Source organism: Cyanistes caeruleus, chromosome 9, assembly GCF_971803275.1.
Source record: "Cyanistes caeruleus chromosome 9, bCyaCae1.hap1.1, whole genome shotgun sequence".
NCBI lineage: Eukaryota > Metazoa > Chordata > Aves > Passeriformes > Paridae > Cyanistes > Cyanistes caeruleus.
The window spans coordinates 446712-462750 of record NC_141709.1 but is presented as its reverse complement, the minus strand read 5'-3'; the positions used below and the strand labels follow the sequence as shown (position 1 = coordinate 462750).

Below are 16039 nucleotides of genomic sequence, written 5' to 3'. Positions count from 1 at the left end.
TCTGATTTCCCCAGTTCTGAGCTCTGATTTCCCTAATTCTGGGCTCTGTTTTCCCCAGTTCTGAGCTCTGATTTCCCCAGTTCTGGGCTCTGTTTTCCCCAGTTCTGAGCTCTGATTTCCCAGTCCTGGGCTCTGACTTTCCAGTCCTGGGCTCTGATTTCCCCAGCTCTGAGCTCTGATTTCCCAGTTCTGAGCTCTGATTTCCCAGTCCTGAGCTCTGATTTCCCAGTCCTGGGCTCTGATTTCCCTGTCCTGAGCTCTGATTTCCCAGTTCTGGGCTCTGATTTCCCTGTCCTGAGCTCTGATTTCCCCAGCTCTGAGCTCTGATTTCCCAGTTCTGAGCTCTGATTTCCCCAGTTCTGAGCTCTGATTTCCCAGTCCTGGGCTCTGACTTTCCAGTCCTGGGCTCTGATTTCCCCAGCTCTGAGCTCTGATTTCCCAGTTCTGAGCTCTGATTTCCCTGTCCTGAGCTCTGATTTCCCAGTTCTGGGCTCTGTTTTCCCAGTCTCTCCCCCAAACTCCTCAGCACCATTTTGAACTTGCACATTGCTTTCACTTTGCCTCCAAGTGCCATCAGCGACTCTGCAATGGGAATAGTTTCAAATTGATTTGAATTTAATTTCCAGAACAAATGGACTGGATTTTGATCTCTGTGCAATCATTTTGCCTGTTGTAATGAGATAAAACAGCACTAGTGAAAAACTCTTGAACTTACTGAATTTCTTGCCAGGGCTGAGCTTTTTAGGGGATTAAAATGAAAAGTGTGGCTTGATAAAAGGCATAAAAGGGGTTTTTGTGGCATGATATCTTTTCATGTCAAATGGCAAGTACAACACATTCCAAACGAGACAGACTCATTAATGCTGACACCTTTTACAGCCCCAAATGTTTTTCACTGTTGATAGTGACTCAGTATTGAAAATTACATCTTCTGAGACAGGAATTACCAGAACAAACTGTACTTGGGTCATGCTTTTTACTTCCTGATATTTTTCCCCTTTTCCAGCTTTTCTCACCCTTTGTGTGGCTCCCTCTGCAGTGACAGTGCTGTTTGCCACAAAGACATTGGTTTTCATAGCAAGATTGCAATTTGGCATAGATTTTAAATAACAAATAATTTGATGTTTTTAAAATAAGCTTGCTGGTTGCAGTTGCCTGTTAATGGTAATCCTCCAGGCTTGTTCTCTCATTTTTATTAGGACTAACACCAGGGGGTTTTGCCTCACATGGTGAGGTGTTAAGGCTGTAAACTGCATTGAAATTAGAATTAGAGGAATGGTAAAGGAGGGCACAAATGGAAGAGTCTGGTTTTAAAAAAAAGCTCATGAAAATCTCCCCAGGTTTCTATGAAGTGAATTAATAAAAATACATGCCTGCCACCATTATTACTTTATACCTAAAAATGCATTTTACAGGGCAACGGTATCTAGAGATTTAATAATTACAAAAATAAACCCTTTCCTTCTTTCTTAAAGGGAGTGGTTTGATTTGTTTCTTTTTAGAATGGGTGAAAATATGAATTAATTCACACTTTTCCATCCTCTGTATAAGCAGGGTTTTATGCATAGGAATTTCCCAATGAACTTCAATTTCCAAAGGGCCGTTTCTCACCAATATGTTTACAAAGCACAGAGTGTTCACAAAGCACTACAAAACATTGCAGTCTGTGCTACAAAATCATCTGGTTTTATTGCACAAGAAAATTGTATCTCATGTCTTATTTCTGCAATAAATTTCAATATTATTTTGTATTACTACCCATTTTTTTTTTTTTTTTTGAGATTGTGTATTTAAAACTAACTGAGGGATTGATCTTTTGTTGGCAGTCCATATGAACAAAAGAGAAATGACAAAAGGAATTATATCCCACTAGGAGATCTCTCAAATTCTTCAATTATATAAAAGCAAGGGAAATTCATATGCAAATTGAATCCACTGTCATTAAAAAGGGAGGTGGGTACAATGTAATTGCAGAGAAGCTGCACAGAGGCAGCAGGATAAGGATAATGACAGAGAAATAGAAATGTTTTATAATGCTTTATAGGTGTTAAGGCAATATAAGTGAGAGAAGACAGCTTGGGATGCAGCCCCCTGGGCAGGTGACAGCTCACAGCAATGTTCTCGAAAGACACCGTGTGCCTTGGTGCAGGAACTTGTTTATTCAGGTTTGTATCAGCTCCCAGCACAGCCATCAATCTGAGTTTATACAATGCCCCTTTGGGCTTCAGTGAGAGCTCAGAGTGCAGAAACTGAATTCCAGGGGCTTGGCCTCGCATTGAGAAGAACCCACCGAGCTCTGCTTCGAGGAGCAAAAGCAGTCCAGATGGATCTGAACATACAGACCCACACAGGGTCCCAGGATCCAATGCATGTCCAGAATGCTGCAGTCTGGAACTATTTAGGGCTCATTTCTTCTTCAAAATCCTATCAGCAAGCAACAGGCAGAGAACTGTTGCTATCTAAAATTTCCATACATTGGCATTTTGAAATTGGAGGCACCACAGTTATCTGAGAGAGGCAAGCACTCAGTGACTGGGTAATTAGGGATACAGAGGTTTGATTTATGAAGAAACATTAAAGAGAAGAGCATAAACACGGTGTGTCAGTCAAGAAGATGTGAAGCATGAATTTTAAAGTAGCTGAAAACCAAAGGACAGGCTGTGTCTTGTCTCAGGAAGGGTGGTTCAAGGGACCAGGGGCGTGGGCTCACAGCTACAGACTGAGGCTTTGTAAAGATTGTCAGTGTTGGTTCCAAGGGAAAGGACAGCATTCCCAAGAGACTGGATACTCAGATATGGACCAGAGGAACCCTCACTGGCACAGCTGCTGGGCTTCCACCCTAAAGAATTCCCTTTTGCCCCTACTCCAGCTGGACACTGACCCCACCTGACACAGACACCAAGCTGGTGCTTAATTCCCAGACAGCAGAATTGTCCAGGTTTCTGTTCCCTGGGCACTTAAACATCCTGGCATTTTCAGGGGAATGCCTTTGCACAGCCCAGGCACAGCTGTCCTTAACAACTGGAGAACCTTAGAGCAGCTAACATGAGGGAGAAGGAAGGGAAAAAATCAGGGCAGACACCAAAATTAATTTGCTTATTGAGGCAGATACCATTGTTAGGAAAACATTAAAAATTTTAATTTTAATGCTGAAATTTCATCACCTAAAGAATCCATCTTGCATAATTATGGCAGGAGAGCACAGTGCAAACATTGGTGCCCAGGTAATTTGGTGCTGTCAGACAGACCCAGCTGCTGCTGCCTCTGCAGGAGCCCCTCTGCAGCACTAAAGGGGCATTATCTTCAAATAAAGGCACCTTTTTGCATCCTCATCTCTTCTACATTGCACCTCTAGTAAGAAAATAGCTGGTTTAGTACAAAAATGTCAAAATCTTATAAAATACGGTGGTACCACCTTGTGGCAGCTTTATAGATAGCTCTGTTGGCATTAAGACTCTGAATGACTTTTAAAAATTAAATTAGAACAGCTAGCATTTGCTCTCATTAGAGTTTTGAGCTGTGTTCTTCACCATCTGCATCCTCCTATTAATTAGAACACCAGACATTTGAAGCAAATTTTAAATGTATTTCAGTGAATGCTGGATATCAACGTTCCAAAGCTATTTAAAATCATTTATACAGACACATGCAAGCCTGTTTCTGAGGTGGGAAAGGCAGCAGCCTTGCCTGCCAGGTAGGACTGACAGCTCAGGAAGCTGCAGAGAGCCTGCAGGTATCAGCAGCACAAGAGGCAACCAAGAGAGGAGCCCAGGTTGCCCCTGTTGTCTCGGAGGTGGCGAGGAGAAGGAAGCCAGAACCAGGTGCAGAGGGAGGACTCAGAGCAGCTTCTGCTCTCATGGTGAGGGTTAGAGGATGGCATGGAAAGCTCTGGAAGGTGAACAGACGTGTAACTGTGGTAAACATGATGTTTTGTAAAGAAGAATACAGAAATCCAGATACTGCTAGGTGAACTGGAGGCACCAGATGCAAAAAGCTTTGATTTTAGCTGGCCTGCCTGGGCCAGCAGCTAATCAGCTCCTCTGGGCTCTCCTGCTCTTGAATCCTAGAGACTCTGAAGGATGACAAACAATGACAAATTTAATGTTTCCAGGAGCTTTTGGGTTGCCCCTCCCACAGCCATCTTCAGCCTTCTTTTACACATCACTGCAGGAAATGAGATCTCGTCCCTTAAACAGGACGAACCAGCTGTTTACTCCTTGTGCTTTGGTTGAAGACTGTCCCAGGGGACAAATCCATCTCTTACAGCTTTGACTGATTTGAAAACACAGAGCAGGAAGGAGAACTTCTTGTGTTTGAAACCAGGAGTTCACAGGTTGTTTATTTTGTGCACAAGGAAGCTCTGTGTCTTTCCAAATTAATGCTTCAAATACGAAGCAGCTGGCCACATCCCAGCTGAAACTCAGGTGTGCTTCTGTTTCATTCACTGCAGTAAGCACCAGCCTAGTGTAAAAGAGAATAAAACTGGCACAGAAATGAGGCATGAATGAGCACATTTGAAGCAAAGGCTTTTGTCTCTGTGAGGGCTGCTCGTCCAGCCTCCTGCTCCTCAGCTCCCAGCTGAACCCCCAAGGGAGAAGTGTTGGGACTGTGCATTGAAACTCTTGATTAAAGTTAGCAATGAAATATGAAAATGCAAAATCGTTGTGGGCATGGGTACAGCATGAGGCTAAAATACAAAGCAAGAGAAGAGGTGAGCAATAGCTCTCTGACACCCTCTCAAGAACATTCTCTGCGTAGGCACCTTCCTGTCACACTCTAATCCCTCCAGCCCCGTGCCTGGGTTACCTCTCTAGCTCAGATTTAAAGAAATCACAAAGGAGTGCCAAGGTGCCCATTAGAGGAGTAAACCCCCTTTCTCCTGAGGCACCCAGATGGGTCCTGGCTCCTGCCACAATCACCAGATGTGCACTTTTGACTCTTTCTCTCACTTTTCAAAGCTGCCCTTTAAAGGCTGCCACCACTGTGTTACCAGAGTGCCCCAGCCTGTAACAACAGTAAAAGATTTTTCCACTAAGTGGGCACTTGTGTACCTGGGACATGTGTTTTCCAAACTCTCCTGCAAACTCTATAAGGCAATGTTGATTGTGACCTGTCAAATAATCTCCCCAAATATCCATCATTTATGGGAGCTATAAGCCCGTGCCTTGATGCTACATTAAATAACTCATAACTCATGGCAAGAGAGGCAGCAGAAAGGGAAGATATATTGAGCTAATTAAAGGAAGGTTTCTTAAACAGTTTCTTTAACCTCTGCACACTAAGCACCCATTTATCACTCTGTGCTTGCAACAGAGCGCGTCATATGTCCTCTAGCCAGTCCAGAGAGTGCTCAAACACGTGCTCCCCTCCCAGCTGCTGAGCAGAAAGGCAAATCCTCACTGAAGAAGCCTGAGGAAGAGCCAGACCATGTTGAGAAAACACAGCACTTTGGGGCTGGGGTTTTTTCCAGGCGACAGACTGGGCTGAATACTGCCTCGGTATTCAGCTGTGAAACACCATGCACAAACCATCTGCAAAGTGGGGCACAGAGAGGTGGAGGGACACACAGCTGGAGGAGTCTTTCATCAGATATTGCTGTAACAGAGAACATTTTTTGCTCTCAACTTCTTTGTACCTCATTCATCAGCAAGACCCTTACAAGTCCAGACCCTGCAATACGAATGAACAGTCTGAAAAAAATTCTGTTTCTGTATGTGAAGGCCAGGATTTTTCCACAAAAGTTTTCTGATGGGAAAACGATGAGTGAACCCCCAGACTTCTTAAAAAAAAAATTTAAAAAAAATTTTTTAAAGTTGGGTTTTTTTTTTTCCTCAGGATATGGCTGGAGAGGACAGAACAAGAATAAAAACTATTGTCTTCATGACTGCAATATTTCCTCCCTCATTTGGAAATAACCAGTGATTTACAAGCTAAGCTGGGACACGTGGAGGTGCAGCAGAGCCCAGGACAGCTGTGTCAAGTCTCCCTCACTCCAGCTACTGCTTATCTTGTGACTAAGGGGTGTCTGTCTGCCTGGTGAAACACACTTTCAGTTCTGGTTTGGGGCTTTGCTTTATGCCAAACCCCTCATGCCCCGACTTCCCATTGCCCCCCGTTGTCTTTTTCCTTGGTTTGGAGCAGTTTGTTTTTTGAGCTGCTGGTGATGTGGTCCCACGCCTGTCCCTGCCCACGGAGGGTGAGTGTTGCTCAGCCTGGGGGTGGACTTGTGGCCTCATGTGCTTTTTTTGGTTTGTCTGCCTTGGGGGAGGGTGATGGAGATAGCACTCTGGCCCACACTTGAGCCTCTCCATCTATATATAGATGTAGACTGGAGCTATTTCCACAGCTGTAGGGTTTAAAGGCCATCTCAAAAAGCCAGAAAGAAGGGGGTGACTTGGCTGGAAAGTTTCTGCCGACGTGCCCAGCTGCTCTGCACGCCTGAGTCATCCTGGAGTGTTCCCCTGCTCACCACTCCTGACCTGCCCATCCTGCCCCAGGCTGGGCCACCATCCCCTTTGCTGCTTACAGACATCTCCTTGCCAGTCTGGGAGTAAATCTCTGACTTCAGCATTTGTGCCACCCTTTTAAAGGAGCTGCTGTGAGAACCCAGAGGCCAGGGCAGCTTCTTTTCTCTAGGGAAACTCGTGTCTTCTATTCTTAGCACGACAAATTCTCACCCTGCTTCCACCCACCACCTCACCCTTCCACGAGGTTCCATCCTTGCACCCACAGCCCTTCTGTTTCACACCTTCTCTCCCCTCTGCCTGCAGACCTCTGGCAAAGCGAGAGCAGTGGGGGAGTCAGAGACACGCTGGGGCCTCGCTGACCCCAGCCACTCCAGCACAGGCACAAAAATAAAACAAACATCAAATTTACCAGGGTTTAGAGGGACACAAAGAACAGTAGTTTGCAGAAAAGTAGGCTAAGGCAAGCCTAAAGGTTTTTTTAAAAAATTTAAAGTTTGTCACCAGCAGAGGACAGCAAGGCTTTATACATGCAGAGACTGATTTGCTTCTCTGCTCTGGGAGACGGGACTGGTCAGGGTTTAGATATCCCTGGGTAAAGGCTTCCAAAGAGAAAGAGTCAAGAGTGCACAAAAATGTGCTCCAGGAGCTAAAACATCTTGAGGAATGACTGAGCTGCCCACTTGGCACAGGTATTACATCACCTGGATACTGAAAGGCTCAGCTCCGAATCCTGTTTGCCTTCAGCACCAGGCTCACCGGCCAGACCTGTGGGACAGCAAACCCCTGGAGCACAGACCACAAGGCTCAGTCTTGGATTAGAAACACAGCTCCCTGTTCTACTTCATCAAAAGTATCCAGGAGGAGATTCAATTTTTATTTAATAAAGCTCTTTAGTGCCATTTTACATTCTGAATGGGCTCCTACTTGCCCTTAGTTGCTGTTTCAGAAGGGCAGAAACTGCAAGTTCAATGTCACAGCTGACAACCCTGTACCTTCCAAATTTCAGGGCACCTGCAGGGACAGCATGCACCTATATTTAGGCAGCAGCCTCACACTCTCTGGCTTTTGGGATGAGGAAGAAATTTTGAAATGCATGCAGCAATTTCTGGTCATAGTTGTCCTTTTCCATGACTTCATATTCCACAAGACTTGATGACACTTTATTACTAAGGAATGACAACATTTATGTAGTCCCCCATCACAAATTAACAAAAACCTCCACTATTGTCTTTAAAAATCAGGATGGGAGATTCCTTCTTTAAAAGACTGGGGAAAATCAAGGATTCTTCTTTTCAACCCTGGCAAATAAGGAGTGTCCTTTTTGAAACACTCCCAATAAGACTTTTTTACTTTGTTAAAAATGTTTTCCAAAAACATGAACTACTCTGTAAAAATCTCAACATATGGAAAAAAGAGTGAGACCATCCCCAAATGCAATATAGCATATGCATGTGCATTCCAAATGTGATTAGGGAGTTCATTTTTGTACTTTGCTTATTCATACAGAGAGGCATTAATATCCTTGCATATTGAGTGGGACATAAATACCATCCCATACCTAGTTTTGGTCTCCATGTGTTAAAACCATCCCTTCCAAATTTAAAGGGCTTACAGAAAGAACCATAATTGGGGCCCAGTAATCTCCTTACCAATAAAGAAACAAATAAGTTAAATCTATTTAATTTGTCATGGAACAGATCAACAAATAACGTCATCATTGCCTATAATAGAAGTAGAAATACAAAAGCAAGACCAGTTCAAACTAGAATGAGACACTGTTTAATGACAAGATCATGTTAAGACACAATAGACTGGTACTAAGCTCTAAACTGGATATCTAACATTCTAAAGAAGGTTTGACTTGCACACAGTTGTAAAGCTTTTATTTTGCAGCGCATCAAACTAGGTCATCTGGGTCTTTGGGGGGTTTAAAAACCTTTGAATCACTATATGAATTTATTTTGCAGGTATTTTTTAGCCCTTTAATCTTCTCAGCACTTCTGTGACCTGACATCTAGGCTCACTGTAGAGTTTACTGTAAACCCCACCAGCCCCAGAACTCCTCACACAGACTCCAGAATCAGCAGAACCAGGTGCTGGTTTATTGCTATTCACAAGGGACATTACAGCTGTGCCTGTCATCTGTTTTCCCCTCAGTAAATCTTTCTTCAGGCAAGCTGAGTGTACCAACATTAATCAAATAATGCTCAAAAAGAGAGAACACAGAACACCCTGGCTGTTGCACATTTATTCTATGATACACACTGGTTGCTATTAACAGTGAGAAACAGTCTCAGACTTCTGGCAGTTGCACTGTTTCATTGTCAGCAGGATTTGTTAGAGCATGAAAATCATGCCAATGATTAATGGCCTTGGTTAGGGAGCACTGCTCCAGTTACATTTCTGCGGATCCCAGCTGAAGGCCTGAGGCCTGAACAACTTCAGACACAGAACCAGGGGATTTTATTTCTTAGAGACTTCACCTTATCTTGCCCCTTTTATCAGAAATGTGAAACTAAACTTGGCATTATATAAAAGTACAGAAAGATGACCAGGTTATGGTGCATTTGAAATGGAAGGGAATGCATATGAAATCTAAATTTTATGAGTTCATTTACAATTGGAGTCACAGCTCTCTGAACCAGGACAGTCTTGTTTCCTTTGTGTCTAATTTAAAAATAATAAACAAATCCCCAAGCCACAAATATCAATAATGATTAGCATTTCCCTTAAACCTTTATGTAGTCTTGTCCAAGGCAAAGGTTAATAAACCTGATTGTGTCTACACATATTCATAAGAGTAACACCTGTATCAGTTTAGTGCACTGAGCACCTTTGCTCTTTTCTCAGCCACTGGTATTAGCAGGGGTTTCACAGGTAAATCTGCAGGTCTGCCCACAGGAAATGCTTCACTCCCTTCCCTGGGGTTTGGCTTTTATAGCCTGGTACAAATATTCTCCAAAAGATGTAACTTTTTCCAGAAAAAAAGTGTAGGTGGAGGCAGATGGGGCTCTGTAGATGGAAGCCTTGGTGGGGCACTGGCAAATATTTGCTGCATTCTGTGATAAGAGAAAAATCCCCTTAATCCTGTGTCAACAGATTCTCTTTGGTTTTTCATTAACAATTTTTATTAAATGCTTCACTTTCCAAACCATTTTTTCCCACACTGAGTGGTATTAGGGGGACTTCATGATTTTTTCTGTAAATATTAGTCAGGTAAAAAACCAAATCAAACAAACCCAAATCTCCTCACCCTCTCCACGGTCTAAACAGACACAAATTACATCTCACTGCACAACTACGTGTCACATACATTGGAATCACAGAAGTTTAAATCAAAAATTGATCAGTCCTATTTTCCTTGATAAATTGTCTTTTGTGTTCATGAATCACAATTTCGTGATTGAGCTTGGGCTCAGAGTCATAGTACCATAACTGATGCATTTTAAAGAAATCTCAATTAAATATATTAAAGATCTTTCTTTCAGTGTCAGGCTTAACATCTGCTTCATCCTCAGATCCAAATACTAAAATAAGTGAGGTAGAAATTCCTTTGACCAGGCCTTTAAGATATGTTAGAACCCTTTTTCTCAGGATTAACCACTGTAATATTTGTTAAAGTCAGTCATTAAAAATTGAATTACACATGCTGAAAATGCACACTCTTACAGGTTTAGTATCTAGCATGATGATCTACCACACTATTAATAAACTTAAGAATATTTTTTTTTTCCTTTGGAAAATGACTTATTAGCATAATTGAAGAAAAGAAAGCATCTTTTGTTCTGAAGGTCTATTAAGTGGCGTGGACATGTGCTGTCACTTTATTGATGTAAAGGGAGAGGATTATAAATATCGATGTGATAAATAAATGGATTTATTCGATGCATGCAGTTAGCCTGGACAGGTGAAGCCCAGTTTGGCCATGTGAGGGATGCTGTGTCAGAGCAGCTTCCGTGGGACGTGTGTCCCCAGCTCACAGCCACATCCTTCTGCCCCCCAATTTCCCTTCGGGGCTGGCTGGGGCTGTCTGCTTTCGTTTTAACAGGAGGAGTAATCAGCCAGGGACTGCTCTTACTCACTGCCCTCCGTCTCTGGGACCTCGTGGTGAGCTTTGTAGGAAGCTGTGCAGGCAGAAGAGCTCACCACAGAGCATCTCAGCGCTGGCCAGGCTCCCCAGACACCCTGCCCTGCCTCATGTGGGAGCAGACACCCTGCCCAGAGCTGACGTGGATCCAGCAGAGCAAGTTTTGCTCTAACTCATCCAGGAAATCCATGGCAGGCACAGGAACTCGACCCAGCTTACTCAGGTTTCAGCCCAGAACTCTGGAAGTGCTGCAGTGACACTTGTTTCAGCAGATGAGAAACTGCCTCATGCTCTAACACCAAACCCCACTCTCTATCTCCCAATCTCCTCAACACTTCTCAGCTATTTTCGTAGCCAACAGTTGATCTATTTCCTTCTGCTCCGTCACGTTCTGTTCTTGCTCACGTCCTGTTCTCACTGCTGTATCAGTAAATAATGCTGGTGTGTGAGCAGCACACTGATTCAGGCCCTCTGGAGCTCCAGCTTTCATATCTCTAATTCTAATCCAGTTCTAATTCTGCAGCATCACACGTGCACTGCGCTCTCTGGCAGGGAAATGGGGCTGGCAGATAACAGGAGGCCTTAGCTTACAAACAAAACCAGACAAAAGGGATTTAAATTCAAAATGTACAACTTTCCAATCCTTTGTATATTTTGAGGGAGCACGCTGGTCTGCTTTCCTCCCTCAGGCCTGCACAAGGCCGCTTTGTCACCAGCTACAAATGTCTTCAAGGTGTTTTGATGTTCAGGCAGATTCACAAGGCACTTTGTGTAAGAATCTCCACTTCTGGACACTTGTTTCCTCACAAAACTTCAAAGAGATTACAATTTAGAGAGAAACTCTATGAAAAAGCTCATGGTTTCAACTTCTGCAGGCCCAAGGCCCAAAGAATGCAGCATCCCCTACCATTTTTAGTTTGTTTGCTTTGTTTTTGTTTGAAACCTGTGTCAGTGGCACCAGGAGTGTGACATTCAGCAGTGGTCCCAGGAACACACAAAGCACAATCTGCATTTGCAAATATAGACTGGTACACATGTTGGGGCTTAAGATTAATACACCCCAGAACAGAGTGTCCAAACTTCTTTGCTGTCATTTTGTTAGTGCTGGGGATTTTGTATTTTTTTTGAGTAAAACTTCAGCAAAATAAAAAAATTAAAAAATTAAAAAATTTAAATTCTCTATTGTGTAGAATATGCCTCTATATAAATAGCCAACAAGTAACCAGAACTCTGTGTTAGATAAATTACACCCTTGGCAAACAGGCTGGATAGCATGTTAAAATAAGAATGCTTGCATGGTATTTACTCCAAATTGCTCATGTTTAAGTGAAAAAACACCATTAGCCAGGTTCAACAGTGATTAGGGAATCACTGAGCTGGATTTTTGGTAATGAACCAGAAAATTCATCTTGAATTATGTTGAGAGAGTTTTCTCATTAATACAGGTGCAACTCAAGTATTGTTTTTATATTAGAGCATTTTAATTAAATACACTGGCACGCTCCAAGACTGTCTACTAAGAATGATGAATAAACTTCCTAATGCTAATCAGTATTAATGCTCAGCAGTTTTCTCAGAGATCACAGATTTCTCAGAGATCCTTTCATCTGCCTTTGAAATAAGATCAGTTCTTTTCACTGTCAGGGAAGGCTGACAACAGTCATTTATTTGTACTTACACAGAGCATCCTACAGCTCTTTGAATGCTGCATAAAACTTCCTCATCAGCCTCTGCAATATATTCTGCAATAAAGGAATGAATACTCAGCAGGGACCCCACCAAAGGCAGAGGGAAATTCATGCAGAGGGAATAAAGAAGGGGAATGCTAGACAGGCACTGTGTGTGTGTGACACATTTTCAAGTTTATTCCAAAGAATCCTGGCACTGGGGTTGTCCTAAATTTCAGGTATGCCCTCCCTACCAGATCTTGTCAGCCACTGTAGCAATGAAATCAGCTACCTTTGAAACAGGCTGATAAACCTTGCCCAGACAGAGGAAAACCACTCATTCTGAAGTGGTTTCCTTTTGCCAGCCCCTGGGGAGAGCAGCTCGGATGCTCAGGTGGCCGCAGCTGCTCCAGGTGTTTCTCAGTCAGTGCAGTTCAGGAGTGCCTTGGAGCTCTGCATGGATTCTGGAGCCAGCAGCTTTCTGCAGGGCAGCCCAGGAGTGCCACAATGACATCTCACTGCTCAGGAGACTGCAGAGTTTAAATCTGAGAGCTTTTTATGTATTCTAAAACCTCACTTCACACACCCTTGGCAAGTTTTGCATTTGGGACTGAGCTTTCATTGCTATTTTCACAGAACATGAAGCTTCAAGCTGAACTGTACTTTCAAACTTAGGGAAAAAATCAATGTGAGAGGAGTTTTTGTTGTTTTTTTATTTTATTGCCTTGAGAAAGTACAGGGTTGGGACTCATTCCACAGCACAGCAGCAGGTTGTATGGGAAAAGTGCCCTCTCACTCTTTCAATCCTTTGCTTTTTTCTTTCTTTCCAGCTCCACTGTTCGAGTCCCTCTCAGCCTGACCTCCCCCACAGCCCTGCCATCATTTTGACATTTCCATGCAGCACTGCCAGAGAGAGAGGCTGAGCTGAACGGTCCCCAGCACAGAAGAGATGCTTCATAGAAAGAAGAGAATGAGAAGCAAAAGTTGATGGTCTAAGGGGACAAGGATCCAGATAAACTACAGGTCCAAGCTGATAAATAAAAATATACAGGTTTTAGACAATTATGCTTCCTTGTCTTCACATCATCACATCCTCACTTTTTTCCTTGAAAATGCAAGCAGCCCATACAGGACTGGGAAATCAGGCAAGAAACCCCTACTTCTCTGTGAGTCCAAGGCATGACACAAGCGAGGCAAAAAGGAAACAGGTGTCAGCACGAGCCACTGAAAGCAAGAAAGCAAAATTCACAGAAATTACATTTGCAGAAATAGCAGAAAACTCTGAAAACGTGTTTGGTCTTGCCCTGAACCTGCCAACGGGCAGGTCGGGTAAACAGCATCCTCACTCCATCGTGAGCCACAAGCTTCATGAAATGTGTGTTCCACGTGTTGGAGTGTTCTGAGGCCTGTTTTAGGCTCTTGGGTTCATGGATCATATTTTTCCAGTTGTTTTCTCTGTGACTGGAAACCACATGGAGCCTTGGGCTATGCAGTTCCGCAGTTCCCTAATATTTGGAGTGTTCCATAGCAACCCACAGAGAGACTAAACCAGATGACAAGTGAAAGTGGTGCTGGTTACTCAATGGACGTAAGAGGAGTCAAAAAGAGGTTGGCTTATAAAATACAAATCTTGCTACAATAGCAGTCAAGGCAAGTTATAAAAAGAGAACAATATGCAAACAGTATTCTGAGCTTCAAATGACGCAAGTTGGTGTTGTCAGGTCTCTTTTATTATGACCTGACTTTACAGGGTTGTTTGCATGAGCCATGAGAACACAGAAATGATATTTTAAATGCTCATCAAAGTTCATTGCAGCTTTCCATTTAGTGTATTCTGCTCGTGCTATCGTGGAGGGCCAAAGTTAGAGTGGCCCTGTCATGCAGAATGTCATTTTATACATTTCATCCCTGCCCAGTAGTCATAAAACATCCTTATTTTGTCATTTTCCAAGCAGCACTATTAGTTTATGTGAGGGGGAAGCTGCCACACTCGAGATTCTAAGCAAAATGTGACCAAACAAAAACATAACCACAGAAAAATTTTTCCTATTGGAAATAAGCTAGTAATTCATAACTGATTATTACATGAGAAGTAAGTGGCAGGGCATGCCAATTCACTAGAAAAAGATAAACAAAGCAGGTACAGGCCATTTTGTATTGATGGGAGAAATTTTATAATCAATTTTCCACTATTTATCTGTGTCCTGGGGCAAGTGAACTCTTATTTCTTATTCAGTTCAGAAGGGATCTTTCTTATTTGCTGAACCATTGTCTTTACTTATTTTGGTCATAGATCCCAATCTGTTATTAAAAAAGTCTAGAACACATCTTTCCCACACAAATGTTAACAGAACAAAAATACTCACTGTGAATTTGAGTTTCCTCTGTTTGAATAACAGCAGTGAGAGGAAGGAAGTGACAACTAAAAAGAAAAAGCCTCCAAGCTGAGGGAAGTGTCTCTTACCATCACAGTTAAGGGGGAAATTTGGCAGTGATCAGACCAGGACCTCTGACTTTAATTCAAATTGCATCATTACCCAACTTGCTTTTTCATTAGGAGTAAACATCTGGGGGTGTTATTCTTCAGTTTAAAAAAATCCCAACCAAATACAGTGAGCAGTAGGACTTCAAAATCAGTAACACACGTGTGAAAATGAGAATGTGACACCAGAAAAACTAAATCATCTTCCATTTCCTTCACTTGCTGTGGCTATTCCTACATTATGTGAGTTCATGGTAAAAAAGAAGGGTGCAATCAAATTCTAAACAATTCTAAGAAAATTACACCCGTGTTTCTATACAGAAAAATAATAATTTTAGTAGATTTTTATTGTCCTTCTGTCTGTCACTGAGCACTGTTCCAGTTCAGTGCTCCAGTGTAAAACATGACATGGTTTAAATAAAAACCAAGAATAAACTGTGAGAGGAAACTTTGTGACTTGGATGTCACAAAGTGCCTTTTGAACAACGTTATTGATAAAACACACGTAGATATCTTCAGATATTTCCTAACAGGCATTTGTTCATTCAATCTGCTGCAAGCATGTTATGTATCACATGTGGAAAGAGAAAAGGATTTTGGAGATAATGTCAAGTTCTACATACACATCTCAATGCCCACACATGTTTTTACAAATATCTACACTCTTAAAAAAAGAAAAATATTTTTCAGAGTCTCTTTTTGCCTCCTTTCAGCAGTGCCTGGGCAGTGCCAGCCAGCAGAGCAGGTATCTCTCTCAAGTTTGCTAGGCTGTGGTTTCCAGGCCCACGGCTGAGGTTAGAGGAACATGTTCATCAGTGTTTGATGACTCTTTCAGGGTAACTCAGAGCAGCACAAGAAAGCTCAGCAGTCAGGAGCAGAACTATTATTGTCATGAAACTCAGTGGGTTCCGCTTCCTGCTGCTCACACAAAACCTCCCCTCCAGATCTGCTTATCTTGCTTTGCAAAACGACATTTTTTTGTGTGTTTGTCTTCAAATTCATTTCAAATGAAAGGGAAGTGGTGGAATGTGTCAAAGCTCACCTGGTTTCCAGCCACGTACGGCACACGGGCGGTGGGGAATCCCAAGCAGGGCAGCCCACGCTGCAGGAATAATGGCAGGCTGAGTTCTCTGGGGAGGTGACAGAAACAAGGCTGAAATAAGGAGTTTTCACCACAGGTGGGGAACTGGTGGGACAGGGGAGTTTGGTTTTTCACAATGACACATATTAGGAAAATCCATGCTGAGGATATGACATCCCCTCTTTTTGCACAAAGATTACGTTTCAGTGCTCTTGTCAGCCAAGGTCTGCGGGCTTCCAGACAGGTGATTAATGA

At 42.8% G+C, this 16039-nt stretch overlaps 1 long non-coding RNA gene across 1 annotated transcript; it reads left to right on the top strand.

The window, feature by feature from the left end:
* Positions 1–5378: 5378 nt before the first annotated feature.
* LOC147651418 (uncharacterized) lies at positions 5379–13280 on the top strand. Its single transcript, XR_015273714.1, has 2 exons — positions 5379–6196; positions 13052–13280. It is a non-coding gene; the product is annotated as an uncharacterized LOC147651418 (long non-coding RNA).
* Positions 13281–16039: the final 2759 nt, after the last annotated feature.